Source organism: Orcinus orca, chromosome 11, assembly GCF_937001465.1.
Source record: "Orcinus orca chromosome 11, mOrcOrc1.1, whole genome shotgun sequence".
Classification (NCBI taxonomy): domain Eukaryota; kingdom Metazoa; phylum Chordata; class Mammalia; order Artiodactyla; family Delphinidae; genus Orcinus; species Orcinus orca.
In genome coordinates this window covers 81,292,718-81,308,197 of record NC_064569.1, presented here as the reverse complement: position 1 = coordinate 81,308,197, position 15,480 = coordinate 81,292,718, and the positions used below count along the sequence as shown (strand labels likewise).

The window sequence follows — 15,480 nt, the reverse complement described above, 5'->3', positions numbered from 1 at the left end:
GTGCTCCGCAACAAGAGAGGCCGCGATAGTGAGAGGCCCGCGCACCGTGATGAAGAGGAAAAAAAAAAAAAAGAAAAAAGAAAAAGAAAAAAAAAAAAAGAAAAATAAATAAATTTATTTATTTATTTATTTATTGCTGTCTTGGATCTTCATTGCTGTGTGCTGGCTTTCTCTAGTTGCGGTGGGCCGGGGCTACTCTTTGTTGTGGTGCACGGGCTTCTCTTGTTGCAGAGCATGGGCTCTAGGTGCTCGGGCTTCAGTAGTTGCGGCTCGTGGGCTCAGTAGTTGTGGCTCTTGGGCTCTAGAGTGCAGGCTCAGTAGATGTGGTGCATGGGCTTAATTGCTCCGCAGCATGTGGAATCTTCCCGGATCAGGGCTTGAACCCATGTTCCCTGCATTGGCAGGCAGATTCTTAACCAGTGTGCCACCAGGGAAGTCCCCTGTTCCGTACTTTTTGGCTATGGATATTTACTTGTAAGAGCTGTTGTAAGAATGTATTTCAAATCTCATGAGTCATATTGCAGAAAGAATGCTTTTATGCTTAGCAGAGAAGGTAAAGTTGGTAGGCTTCTGGTCAATCAGCTTATAAAGGGAGTAACCATTTGGCTGAGTTAGAGGTGACAAGTGCATGACCACAGAATATTTTTTGACAGAGTGGAACACGTTGCAAGTTTTGAGTTTTTAGTGAGTTTTTAGCTAATTTTTTCAGGATCTTAATTCATTAACATGGTGTTTGAGAATTACCTACAATATGGCTCATGTTACTCTCCCCTCTGTCATGCTGAAAACTAGAGTAATTGCCAGGAGCTGGAACATATATCAACTTTCCAGATTCTGAGCGTTTCCATAAGTCTTTTTCCAGTACCTGAAATGCTCTTCATTTTTTCAAAATCTATTAACCTACCCATCCGTAGTAGGTACACAACAAATATTTCCTCTCATGCTTTTCAAACCAAAGAGACATATGGTGTCTGTATGCAAATTTGGAAAAGGAATAAATGAGAAAATAAATATTTTCTCTTGAAGACCTTCCCTGAGAAAAAAAATGATTACAACTGGAAGAATAATAATTCCCTAATTTGGATGTGTTCTAAGAAGGCATGCTTGGTGCCCTACCTCATCTCTCACAAGCAACCTTTAAGATGAAGCAACTGAGGTGCAGAGAAGCTAATTAACTTGTTCATGGTGATATAGTTATGAACTAGCAGAGGTGAATATTCCATCTCGGGTCTATTTGGCCCTACAGCCCAGAGGTCCTCCTTATTTTTTTAACTCTTTATCATTCAATCATGCCTTCTAAGAGTACTATTCACATGTATATCTTCAGATGTTTTTTCAACAAAAGCGTGGAAATTGGTTGACCCAGCCCTTCCTCCCTTGGAAAAGGGCATATCTGATTGTGTCAAAGATAACTGCTGAATGTCAATTGATCATCAGTTCTATTAGGAAAAGAATTAGTGACAGTTTCTGATTATTTTAGTGTCTCCAGAAAATTCTTTTGTGGCTTATTCTGAGTTTGATCTTAGTTGCAATTAGGAATGGATTCTCTATTTACATTTAGAAATCCATTTCATATTTCTCTGTTTTTCTCTTTGTTAGTTTAATTGCATGGGTTATTCTTTCATTACTTTGCCTGCCTGATATTTCATTGTTGAATATCTGCATTTTAATTTTAAATGTGGTTCCTTTTCATATAATCTGGAAGTATGGATAGGATTTTAAAAAATGGTAACAGCTTGGTATAATCAAAAGAGTCAGGTAGACCTAAGTTTAAATCTTAGCTTCGCAACTTAGTAGGAATATGCCTTTGGTCAATCTAATAACCTGTCTATACTTTTTTCATCATTTGTAAAAGAGGGAACTTATACTTACCTTATAGGGTGATATGGAAGTTAGAGAATGTGTTTAAAACACATAGAATAATGCCAGACCCATAGTAGCCTCTCAATAAATGGCAGCCATTATTTTTTGATCCCTTTTAAAAGTATAAACCATTATACCTTTTAAGAAGTCATCTGCTTCAATATCCCCAGGGATGAAAGCATGTTCTGTAAATTCCCCGCTCTAACAGACACAAGCTGTGGGACCTCAGAAATAAATTAGTTCGAGTCTTTATTTCATCATTTGTAACATGAGGATAATAATATTACCTACATCCTAGTGACATAGTGAGGAATAAATGACATATACTGCTTATATTAAGTACTTGTAATAGTGTATAACACTCAGTAAATGCTCAATAAATGTTAACTAGTAGTAGAAACAGTAAGAGTAGAGCACTTCCTAGTAATAATAAATCCTGAGTCACCTGCTGTATTTTTTCCATAGCAAAAGTTGTTCAAATTCTTCCTTATCTGTGATAATTAATCATAATGAAGAATATAATGCAATGTGAATTACTTTTTAACTTGATTTAAAAAGTAATTTTAGGGCTCCCCTGGTGGCGCAGTGGTTGAGAGTCCGCCTGCTGATGCAGGGGACATGGGTTCGTGCCCCGGTCCGGGAAGATCCCACATGCTGCGGAGTGGCTAGGCCCGTGAGCCATGGCCGCTGAGCCTGCATGTCCGGAGGCTGTGCTATGCAACGGGAGAGGCCACAGCAGTGAGAGGCCCACATACCACAGAAAAACCCCCCCAAAAAAGAGTAATTTTAAATTACAGTAATTTAGCCAGCAACCCACTCTAGCTACCTACCTACACTTGTAAGCCCTTAATAGATATTTGCTGAATGAATCGTCTGTGGCATGGGTCTGCAAACTCTCTCTTGTACAGGTCAAGTAGTGAATATTTTAGGCTTTGATGCCATATGATCTCTGTTGTAATTTATTTAATAAAAACCTTGTTTATGAAAATGGGCAGTAAGTTGGATTTTTGCTGAAGTTTACTGACCACTGGTCTATGGAATAAATAAATTAGAACCCTAACACTGATAGTGAAACCCATGTCAGTATGGGTCTACTTGGAAATACTTCCAGGTGAGAAAATGTTTTATCCTGTCGAGAAAAATGGAAACTTAGAGAAAAGGCAAAAGTGTATTCCCTATAGGTAAGAAGTCTCCAAAGTGCCAGTTTCTAAACTTTTAAGCTCAAAGCACAATTTCTCAGAGATAATTTTAGATGTTCAACTTAAACACATTTTTCAGCAACTGAAACCACATTACAGTTGGTATAGAACTACTCTGGATTTTTAGAAACTATATTCTAAATGAGAGGTATACCCTCTGTGGCATGTGAGTTGGGTACTTCTTCCAAGTGTTAGTGAACAACTAGTTGGTGCAAAACTATTAATCTATAGAAGTTAAGGCCCAGTGCAAATGCTTTTTCCTTCCTAAAGTCTTACTCAGTCCTCCCCTGCTAGAAACAATCTCCTTTTTCTTAATATTCAAATAACTAATTTTTGACATCTGTGGATCTCTCCCGTTTAATATTGTTATTTATATAGTTATCTAGTATCTATTCTTTTAGGTTGTAAGCTGCCTGAAGGCAGTGTCTGTGTTTGACAGATGTTTATGCTCCAGCATGCTCTGCCTTATGCCTTGCATGCAGCAGGCACTCAGGCCATGCTTATTGAATTCCGAATTTTTTTGTGTCCTTATAGGGAGATAAGCTAGAATGGTATAAAAAGCATTCTCTTTGGCAATCTGAGTTCTAATTCTCTCTTGATCACTTGCTAACAATATATCCAGCCTCTCTGAATCAGCCTTGATTTGCACATTTGTAAAATGAGCATAATTCCAACACTACATTGTTTTGTGAGGATTAAATGAGTTAACAAATGTCAGGTGCCTACAGAAAACCTAGCATATAAAACATTAGCCTTTATTATGTCTAAAGGATGTTTTCAGTTTTTCTTTTTGTTTTATCCACTATTCTGATACAAATATTCTAAAAAGGACTAATTAATAACTTAATAAGTAAATGTCAACAATGCAAAAAAAGGCAAATGACATCTCCATTGAGTGGGAATTAATAAAATGTTATCATGTTGTTTTCTGCATCTGTCAACAATTTTTTTTTTTTTTTTCTGTTCACGGGCCTCTCACTGTTGTGGCCTCTCCCATTGCGGAGCACAGGCTCCGGATGCGCAGGCTCAGCAGCCATGGCTCACGGGCCCAGCCGCTCCGCGGCATGTGGGATCTTCTCGGACCGGGGCACGAACCTGTGTCCCCTGCATCGGGAGGCAGACTCTCAACCACTGCGCCACCAGGGAAGCCCCCATCAACAAATATTTTATCCATTTTACTTCTTACAGTTACCTTAGCAGTGAAGATGAAGCTCTATTTAATTTGAATGAACTCCTAGAAGGAGTTCTATTTCTTGCTTTAATTCTGTGTCCAAAGTGAGATTTGGTTCTACTTACTAGGCTTCTACATTCTGAAAACAGGTAAAATTAATAGGAATTATAAGGAAACTTGTTAAAAGAAAAAGTGGTATCCATTATCTTTTTATATCCTAGTAATGATCAATATGTATTTTATACTGGAAGGGAGAAACAACCATAAATAGATGAAAGATATCACCAGCCTTATTCTTTTCTTTATTTCTGACATGTTTGTGTCTAGGTATGATAATGCACCACAACTCTTCTGTGAGACTCTGCAATCCAGCCCTGCTCAGACTAGGTCAGTGATATTCCCTTCTCCATGTGCCTCTTTCCCCTGTTCTCCTGCTTCTTACCAAACCTAGCTTTCTAGGATGGTTTTGCACTCAGCCTAATTGTGTCAGTCAGCCCCTGCAGCCTCTTGCTAGTAGCTTAACATATTAGAAAAGTGAGAAAAAAATTGCTTCTTACTGCGTGCAAGGGTGAGAGGCTGGGGTTGGTCATGAAGGGGATACATAGGACTTTAGGGAGAGAACAAGTGAAAAGGGAGAGGAAATAATAGGTGGGTAATAATGAAAGGGAAATGGTAGGGTAGATGGAGAAGAAAAAAGAAATGAAAAAGGGGAATGTAGGTTGCATTTGTAATCTTTGGCTGCAAGTGGTATATTGATTTTTCAAACATATAGTGATGATAGGAATACAAGGTGGAAGATTGTTACCTGAATGTGGAGAAGAAATTATAGAATATTATACACCTTTGATGAGCCGTTGTTCATTGCAACAAGTGGACAGCTGGCTACCTAAAATACATTGAAAATTTATTATTTTAGGGGCTGATCATTTTATGATAATCAAGTTTGTAATTTACTCTTAAATTGTTTTATGCTTTAGCAACATATATTTAGCTTAGAAACCAGTATATATTTCATTTCATTACATTTCTTAATGTAATCTTTAGATTTTCTCAGGTCAGAACATTTCAAAGACAAGTATTTATATAACTTCTTAGATACAGTTAATAAGGCTGGTTCATTTTAATGCCTCAATTACTTCATCTATATATTGGGTTGGCCAAAAAGTTCATCCGGGTTTTTCATAGCTTACAGAAAAGCCCGAACGAACTTTTTGGCCAACCAGTACAAGAGGATTATAAATACTTAGACAGTTCTTATATGTTGAAGATAACCTCAGAAACAGCTTGGCATATCAGAAGTGCTTCTGTTGGAGATTATTTTGTTTTGTTCTTCAAAAAAATAGAAAAGGTAATATCAAAGGGCTTGCCAATTTCGTCTGTCTTTTAATTTCAGAATTTTATTTCATATTAACTTTTCAACATGAACGTTACAATTTCTTAATTCTAACTTGCTTTCATAGTTCTTTTTCCATATGTATAGTCACTTTAAAATATATTCTTATATACTTCCTCTTTACTGGATTTTTAAAATGAATTTGTTTTTTACTAGTTTTAAATAGCTCTATTGATACCTTGATATTGGGGCTCATGACAGGATAAATTCTGGGGACACTGATCATTGTCCAGCATTTGGAAGAACCTAGGCCTTGTGGACTATAAGAAATAAGTTACATCATTCTATTTCCTTTTTCATTTTATTCTGCTTAATGAAATGTTGCTGTAGAAGAAAACATATCATAATACAGTCAATATAACAGTTTAATAGACTTAAAGAAAGAATCCTTTAATTGAGGATTATAAATGCCCTAATTGCAGCCATTCCTTTGGGGGCTATCTGAGTAAGAAGCTGCCTGGCATATTGCAGACTAGAGCATGGAACCAAGTATTCACCCTCTGCAAGGAGACTTTATGGACTAATCTCATGATGCCTCAGCCACCACTAGATGCCCGTTCTCTCAGGTCATCTATCATCACCCAAACTCTCATCTTTTTATTTCTCTCATCGAACTCAAATTCCCTTCCCTTATTCCCTACTGTCCGTAAATCAACCAAACCCTTATATTCTTATCCTCTCCTGTGAATGTTTCTTCATGTCTTGGGTTTATTCAGAAGTATTTATATTTATTTGCATATATATTAATTTATATCAGCTGCATTGTTGCCATGAAATTGGAAGACTAAACCATCTGTGTATGTTTGTAAAGAGAGTCCTAAGCCAATATTGGTACAATGGACAGCTACTATTCTTATCACTCCTTTTCTTAGGTAATCATCCCTTCAACTTATATTTACTGTTTTCTTGCTATATATTGGATATTATTTTAAGTGAGGAGGATACAGTGGTAAACATTTTTCATTCTAGTAAGGCAGACAATAGCAAGTAAAGAAATAAACAAGAAGTTTTGATAGTGATAAAATCTATGTAGAAAAAATGTAAAAGTAATGGAAATGAGTGATGGGGGCAAGAAATAGATGGAAAATTACATTGCATAGTCAAGGAAGGCCTCCCTGGGAAGGTGACATTTGAGTTGAGACCTAATGACAGGAAGGGGCTAGCCACATGAAGATATCTGTGTTAGGCAAAGTGAAGTTTCAGTTCACTTCGGGGCACTAAGGCAGAGGGGCTGCCCTATAGTGAGTTGGGGAAGTGTTAGAGGTTGAGGTCAAAGAGGTAGTTAGGGGCCAAATTTTATTGAGCTTTGTAAATCTGGGTAAAGAGTTTTGACTTTTTTGACTTTATTCTAATTCAGATGAGAAATCATCAGAGGATTTTAAGCAAGAGTTTATTTGATTTAATTTACATTAAAAATCACTCTGTATACTCCTGCCTGATTATATTAAGTATGTATCTGTGTTCATATGTATTAGTAAAGACAAACTACCCAAGCAGAACACCAAATTGTCAAGAAGGTTTGGTTGTTCCCTGGCTTGTAAATTAGCATTCTGCAACATATATGTTCAGTTTTTTATTATTGAAAGTATTATATGCTCTTTCAGAGAAGTGTGAAAATGAAGAAAAAATTATTGACAGTCATTTTTCAAATGAAACAATTTTGATGAATTTTTGTATTTTTTTCTTTGCAAGTTTGTGAATATGTATATATACACACACATATCTATATACATACACATGCATACATATATAGTTGTCATCATGTTTTATATACATTTTGCAGTTCTGCTTTTTTATTAAACATATTCTATAGTTTTTATAAACATTTTTAATGAGAGAATATGTCACTAAGACATAGAAACAGTGCTGAAGAGGTAATTTTCAAGATGGAATACAAGAATAGATAGGAATTCTCCCCATTCACTGAAGATATTTTAGATAGATTCTGTGAGATTCATTTCATGGTAGACTGGGAAAGAGGCTTTAAAGCAACATTTTTTTTCTGAGTAAGAATTAATCCAGAGGATCAAATGGAATGTTTTTTGTCTCTTTGAATTAATGAAAAGCATGGGATTATTACTACTGATCTGATGTGAGAAGATAAATGAGACACGGATGAAACATGACTGAAAACCATGAACATGATTATTGCAGGTACAGGACATGTTTCCATGTGAACATACTCAGTAGAGAGATCCAATAGGAGAGATCCCACACATATGCCTCATGCATAAGAAAATTCAATTTTCAAAAAAATTGTTGGAGCATCTGTTACTTGTGAGTATAAAGAATATGGAAATCCTCTACTGAGAATGGCTTCCTGACTCAGAAATAGAGAATTAATTTGATTAGCCTCACTGATTAGGAAGTGGCTAACTCTACTTAGGAAAGGCAGGTGGTACTGATAATATTACAGAGATGTTTCTCAGTTTTAAGGCTGCCATGCTGTATTACAGACACTGAGTTAAGCACAGGACATATCCTTAATGCATTGCCATTGGCTCTAGGCTGTCACTAGACAGAGCATGTTAATCCATTCCTTGAAGGGTCTCTCTGCTTTCTCTTCCTTTATAGCCTCCCTCATTGGGTGAGCGGGATCCTGAGGTATCTCTTTCTTTTTGGCTCTACTGCCCACAGCTGCTTAATCGAGACAGGCCAGAGAAGTAGAAAGTAGACAGCGTTTTCACACTTAAATTTGTATGCAATACAGGGAACAATGCCTTGACTTTTCAGATGGAACAGAGTATGTTTTGAATTTATTTGCGATTTATTGATAAATTCACAGGGTGTATCCACATTCCATAATGGTTTGAAACAAATGAAAGAAAAATAAGTTTATAGTTGATTTTATCCTAAAAATAAAGTTATATAAGCATACTGAAATGAGGTGAGGTAAGGTAAGCAAAGAACTTAGTAAGAGCTTGACATATAGAAAGTGCTCAAACACTACAGACTCTGGAGCTGGATTTCCAGGATTTAGATCCCATCTCTGTTTCTTACTGGTTGTGTGACCTTGGGCAAGTTATTGAAACTCTCTGTACCTGTTTCAATAACTATAAAATGATAACAATAATAGTACTGCTCATAGGGTTGTTCTGACAATTGAATGAGTGACTATGTAGAAAGTGTACAGAACTGTATCTGACACACAAGGAGTTTTAGATGTATTAGCTCTTATTTTGTGGTATTGTTATTTAAGAAGTTATAGGTCACTTTTGTGTCACAAAACACAATAAAATGAATACTATGTCAAATAAAAATATATCAGAAATCTTTTGCCTTCGGTAAGATAAAGGTTTTTCTTATTTGGAATAAGAATTTTCTCTATCAGCTCTGTATCTCTGGTTTTTTGAACCCATACATTTTATGACTTTATATAATTTTAGACTTAGGAAAAGGAGCTGTTGGGCTTCAGATCATATTCTCCCAAATCCAGCTAAATTCTACTGACATTTTTACAAATTGACAAATTTGTTCTAATCATCTTGTTTAAATGAATATCATGAATAAGAAATATATAATATATTCTTTTTTATTAACATCTTTATTGGAGTATAATTGCTTTACAGTGGTGTGTTAATTTCTGCTGTATAACAAAGGAAATCAGCTATACATATACAAATACCCTCATATCTTCTCGCTCTTGCATCTCTCTCCCACCCTCCCTATCCCACTCCTCTAGGTGGTAATAGAGCACCGAGCTGATCTCCCTGTGCTATGCGGCTTCTTCCACTAGCTTCTGTTTTATATTTGATAGTGTATATATGTCCATGCCACTCCTCACTTTGTCCCAGCTTACCCTTCCCCTCCCCATATCCTCAAGTCCATTCTCTATGTCTGTGTCTTTATTCCTGTCCTGCCCCTAAGTTCTGCCCCTAAGTTCTTCAGAACCACTTAAAAAATATATTTTTTTTAGATTCCATATATATGTGTTAGCATATGGTATTTGTTTTTCTCTTTCTGACTTACTTCACTCTGTATAACAGACTCTAGGTCCATCCACCTCACTACAAATAACTCAATTTCATTTCTTTTTATGGCTGGGTAATATTCCATTGTATATATGTGCCACATCTTCTTTATTCATTCATCTGTCCGTGGACACTTAGGTTGCTTCCATGTCCTGGCTATCGTAAATAGAGCTGCAGTGAACATTGTGGTACATGACTCTTTTTGAATTATGGTTTTCTCAGGGTATATGCCCAGTAGTGGGATTGCTGGGTCGTATGGTAGTTCCAATTTTAGTTTTTTAAGGAAGCTCAATACTGTTCTCCATAGTGGCTGTATCAATTTACATTCCCACCAACAGTGCAAGAGGGTTCCCTTTTCTCCACACCCTCTCCAGCATTTATTGTTTGTAGATTTTTTGATAATGGCCATTCTGACCAGTGTGAGGTGATACTTGATTGTAGTTTTGATTTGCATTTCTCTAATGATTAGTGATGTTGAGCATCCTTTCATGTGTTTGTTGCAATCTGTATATCTTCTTTGGAGAAATGTCTGTTTAGGTCTTCTGCCCATTTTTGGATTGGGTTGGTTTTTTTTTTTTTGATATTGAGCTGCATGAGCTGTTTGTAAATTTTGGAGGTTCATCCTTCGTCGGTTACTTCGTTTGCAACTATTTTCTTCCATTCTGAGGGTTGTCATTTCATCTTGTTTATGGTTTCCTTTGCTGTGCAAAAGCTTTTAAATTTCTCTAGGTCCCATTTGTTTATTTTTGTTTTTATTTCCATTTCTCTAGGAGGAGGGTTAAAAGGGATCTTGCTGTAATTTCTGTCATAGAGTGTTCTGCCTATGTTTTCCTCTAAGAGTTTTATAGTGTCTGGCCTTACATTTAGGTCTTTAATCCATTTTGAGTTTATTTTCGTGTATGGTGTTAGGAAGTGTTCTAATATCATTCTTTTACATGTAGCTGTCCTTTTTGCCCAGCACCACTTATTGAAGAGGATGTCTTTTCTCCATTGTATATTCTTGCCTCCTTTATCAAAAATAAGGTGATCGTATGTGTGTGGGTTTATCTCTGTGCTTTCTGTCCTGTTCCATTGATCTATATTTCTGTTTTTGCACCAGTACCATACTATCTTGATTACTGTAGCTTTGTATTATAGTCTGAAGTCAGGGAGCCTGATTCCTCCATCTCCGTTTTTCTTTCTCAAGATTGCTTTGGCTATTTGGGGTCTTTTGTGTTTCCATACAAATTGTGAAATTTTTTGTTCTACTTCTGTGAGAAATGCCACTAGTAGTTTGATAGGGATTGCACTGAATCTGTAGATTGCTTTGGGTAGTATAGTCATTTTCACATTGTTGAATCTTCCAATCCAAGAACATGGTATATCTCTTCATCTGTTTGTATCATCTTTAATTTCTTTCATCAGTGCCTTATAGTTTTCTGCATACAGGTCTTTTGTTTCCTTAGGTAAGTTTATTCCTAGACATTTTATTCGTTTTGTTGCAGTGGTAAATGGGAGTGTTTCCTTAATTTCTCTTTCAGATTTTTCATCATTGGTGTATAGGAATGCAAGAGATTTCTGTGCATTAATTTTGTATCCTGCTACTTTACCAAATTCATTGATTAGCTCTAGTAATTTTCTGGTAGCATCTTTAGGATTCTCTATGAATAGTATCATATCATCTGCAAACAGTGGCAGCTTTACTTCTTCTTTTCTGATTTGGATTCCTTTTATTTCTTTTTCCTCTCTGATTGCTAAGGCTAAAACTTCCAAAACTATGTTGAATAATAGGGGTGAGAGTGGACAACATTGTCTTGTTCCTGATCTTAGGAATGGTTTCAGTTTTTCACCATTGAGGATGATGTTGGCTGTGGGTTTGTCATATATGGCTTTTATTATGTTGAGGTAAGTTCCCTCTATGCCTAATTTCTGGAGGGTTTTCATCATAAATGCGTGTTGAATTTTGTCAAAAGCTTTTTCTGCATCTATTGAGAAGATCATATGGATTTTCTCCTTCAATTTGTTAATATGGTGTATCACATTGATTGATTTGCGTATATTGAAGAATCCATGCATTCCTGGGATAAGCCCCACTTGATCATGGTGTATGATCCTTTTAATGTGCTGTTGGATTCTGTTTGCTAGTATTTTGTTGAGGATTTTTGCATCTATGTTCATCAGTGATATTCGCCTGTAGTTTTCTTTCTTTGTGACATCTTTGTCTGGTTTTGGTATCAGGGTGATGGTGGCCTTGGAGAATGAGTTTGGGAGTGTTGCTCCCTCTGCTATATTTTGGAAGAGTTTGAGAAGGATAGGTGTTAGTCCTTCTCTAAATGTTTGATAGAATTCGCCTGTGAAGCCATCTGGTCCTGGGTTTCTATTTGTTGGAAGATTTTTAATAAAAGTTTCAATTTCGGTGCTTGTGATTGGTCTGTTTATATTTTCTGTTTCTTCCTGGTTCAGTCTTGGAAGGTTGTGCTTTTCTAAGAATGTGTCCATTTCTTACAGGTTGTCCATTTTTTTGGCATAAAGTTGCTTCTAGTAATCTCTCATGATCCTTAGTATTTCTGCAGTGTCAGTTGTTACTTCTCTTTTTTCATTTCTAATTCTGCTGATTTGAGTCTGCTCCTTTTCTTTCTTGATGAGTCTGGCTAATGGTTTATCAATTTTCTTTACCTTCCCAAAGAAGCAGCTTTTAGTTTTATTGATCATTGCTATTGTTTCCTTCATTTCTTTTTCATTTATTTATGATCTGATCTTTATGATTTCTTTCCTTCTGCTAACTTTGGGATTTTTTTTTGTTCTTCTTTCTCTAATTGCTTTAGGTGTAAGGTTAGGTTGTTCGTTTGAGATTTTTCTTGTGTCTTGAGGTAGGATTGTATTGCTATAAAATTCCATATTAGAACTGCTTTTGCTGCATCCCATAGGTTTTGGGTCGTCGTGTTTTCATTGTCATTTGTTTCTAGGTATTTTTTGATTTCCTCTTTGATTTCTTCAGTGATGTATTGGTTATTTAGTAGTGTATTTTTTAGCCTCCATGTGTTTGTATGTTTTACAGATTTCTTCCTGTAATTCATATCTAGTCTCATAGTGTTGTGGTCAGAAAAGATACTTGATACAATTTCAGTTTTCTTAAATTTACCAAGGCTTGATTTGTGACTGAAGATATGATCTATCCCAGAGAATGTTCGGTGAGCACTTGAGAAGAAAGTGTATTCTGTTGTTTTTGGATGGAATATCCTGGGAATATCAATTAAGTCCATCTTGTTTAATGTATCATTCAAAGCTTGTGTTTCCTTATTTATTTTCATTTTGGATGATCTGTCCATTGGTGAAAGTGGGGTGTTACAGTCCCCTACTATGATTTTGTTACTGTCGATTTTCCCTTTTATGGCTGTTAGCATTTGCCTTATGGATTGAGGTGCTTCTGTGTTGGGTGTATAAATATTTACAATTGTTATATCTTCTTCTTGGATTGATCCCTTAACCATTATGTAGTGTCCTTCTTTGTCTCGTGTAATAGTCTTTATTTTAAAGTGTATTTAATTCTCATATCAGACAATATGAGAATTGCTACTCCAGCTTTCTTTTGATTTCCATTTGCATGGAATATCTGTTCCCAGCCCGTCACTTTCAGTCTATATGTGTCCCTACATCTGAAGTGGGTCTTTTGTAGAGAGCACATAAAAGTGTCTTGTTTTTGTATACCTTCAGCCAGTCTGTGTCTTTTGGTTGGAGCATTTAATCCATTTACGTTTAAGGTAATGATAGATATGTTTGTTCCTATTACCATTTTGTTAATTGTTTTGGGTTTGTTATTGTAGGTCTTTTCCCTCCCTTGTGTTTCCTGCCTAGAGAAATTCCTTTAGCATTTGTTTTAAAGCTGGTTTGGTTGTGCCAAATTCTCTTAGCTTTTGCTTATCTGTAAAGGTTTTAATTTCTCCGTCGAATCTGAATGAGATCCTAGCTGGGTACACTAATCTTGGTTGTAGGTTTTTCCCTTTCATCACTTTAAATATGTCCTGCCAGTCTCTACTGGCTTGCAGAGTTTCTGCCGAAAGATGAGCTGTTAACATTATGGGGATTCCCTTGTATGTTATTTTTTGTTTTTCCCTTGCTGCTTATAATATTTTTTCTTTGTGTTTAATTTCTGATAATATGATTAATATGTGTCTTGGCGTGTTTCTCCTTGGATTTATCCTGTATGGGACTCTCTGCACTTCCTGGACTTGATTCACTATTTCCTTTCCTATATTAGGGAAGTTTTTAATTATAATCTCTTCAGATATTTTCTCAGTCCCTTTCTTCTTCTGGGGCCCCTGTGATTTGCATGTTGGTCCTTTTAATGTTGTTCCAGAGGTCTCTCAAGCTGTCCTCAATTCTTTTCATTCTTTTCCCTTTTTTGTTCTCTGCAGTAGTTATTTCCACTATTTTATCTTCCTGCTCACTTATCCATTCTTCTGCCTCAGTTTTTCTGCTCTTGTTTCCTTCTAGAGAAGTTTTAATTTCATGTATTGTGTTCATCATTGTTTGTTTGCTCTTTAGTTCTTCTAGGTCCTTGTTAAACATTTCTTGTATTTTCTCCATTCTATTTCCAAGATTTTGGATCATCTTTTGTATCATTACCCTGAATTCTTTTTCAGGTAGACTGCCTATTTCCTCTCCATTTGTTTAGTCTGGTGGGTTTTTACCTTGCTTCTTCATCTCCTGTGTGTTCCTGTGTCTTTTCATTTTGCTTACTTTACTGTGTTTTGGGGTCTTCTTTTTGCAGGCTGCAGGTTTGCAGTTCCCGTTGCTTTTGGTGTCTGCCCCTAGTGGCTGAGCTTGGTTCAGTGGGTTGAGTAGGCTTCCTGGTGACGGGGACTAGTGCCTGTGTTCTGGTGGTTGAGGCTGGATCTTGTCTTTCTGGTGGGACGGATCACATCTGGTGATGTGTTTTGGGGTGGCTGTGACCTTATGTGACCTTATGATTTTAGGCAGCCTCTGCTAATGGGTGGGGTGGTGTTCCTGTGTTGCTAGTTTTTGGCACAGGGTGTTTAGCACTGTAGCTTGCTCGTTGTTTAGTGGAGCTGGGTCTTAGGGTTGAGTTGGATATCTCTGGGAGAGCTTTCTCTGTTTGATATTTCGTGGAGCCGGGAGGTCTCTGTTGGACCAGTGTCCTGAACTCAGCTCCTCCACCTCAGAGGCACAGGCCTGACCCCCGGCCTGAGCACGAAGACCCTGTCAACCACACGGCTCAGAAGTAAAGGGAGAAAAAAAGAAGAAAGAAAGAAAAAAATAAAATAAAATAATTTCAAAAAATTATGAAAAATATAAAAATTCATAAAAAAAGGAAAGAAGAGAGCAATCAAACCAATAAACAAATCCACCAATGATAACAAGTGCTAAAAACTATACTAAAAAAAAAAAACCCAAAATTGGACCAACAGAACCCTAGGACAAATGGTAAAAGCAAAGCTATACAGACAAAATCACACAAAGAAGTATATACATACCCACTCACAAAAAGAGAAAAAGGAAAAAATAATATATATTTATATATATATAAAAAAGGAAGAGAGCGACCAAGTCAATAAACAAATCTAACAATGATAATAAACTCTAAATACTAAACTAAGATAAACATAAAACCAGAAACAAATTAGATGCAGAAAGCAAACCCGAAGTCTACAGTTGCTTCCAAAGCCCACCGCCTCAATTTTGGGGTGATTTGTTGTCTATTCAGGCGTTCCACAGATGTAAGGTATATCAGGTTGATTGTGGAGGTTTAACCCACTGCTCCTGAGGCTGCTGGGAGAGATTTCCCTTTCTCTTCTTTGTTCGCACAGCTCCTAGGGTTCAGCTTTGGATTTGGCCCCACTACCGCATGTAGGTCGCCTGAGGGCGTCTGTTCCCACCCAGACA

General features: G+C 36.6%; 1 protein-coding gene across 15 annotated transcripts in view; it reads left to right on the top strand.

Annotated features, from left to right (window-relative positions):
• ANKS1B (ankyrin repeat and sterile alpha motif domain containing 1B) overlaps positions 1-15,480 on the top strand; it is a 1,164,750-nt gene that overhangs the window by 351,698 nt on the left and 797,572 nt on the right. Inside the window, exon 1 of one of the 15 annotated variants that reach the window (XM_049694298.1) lies at positions 4,604-4,620. The exons of the other annotated variants lie outside the window; for them this stretch is intronic. The gene's annotated coding sequence lies outside the window, so the exon portion shown is untranslated. Of the gene's footprint in view, positions 1-4,603; positions 4,621-15,480 lie in introns of those variants that run through there. 15 annotated transcript variants of the gene reach the window in all.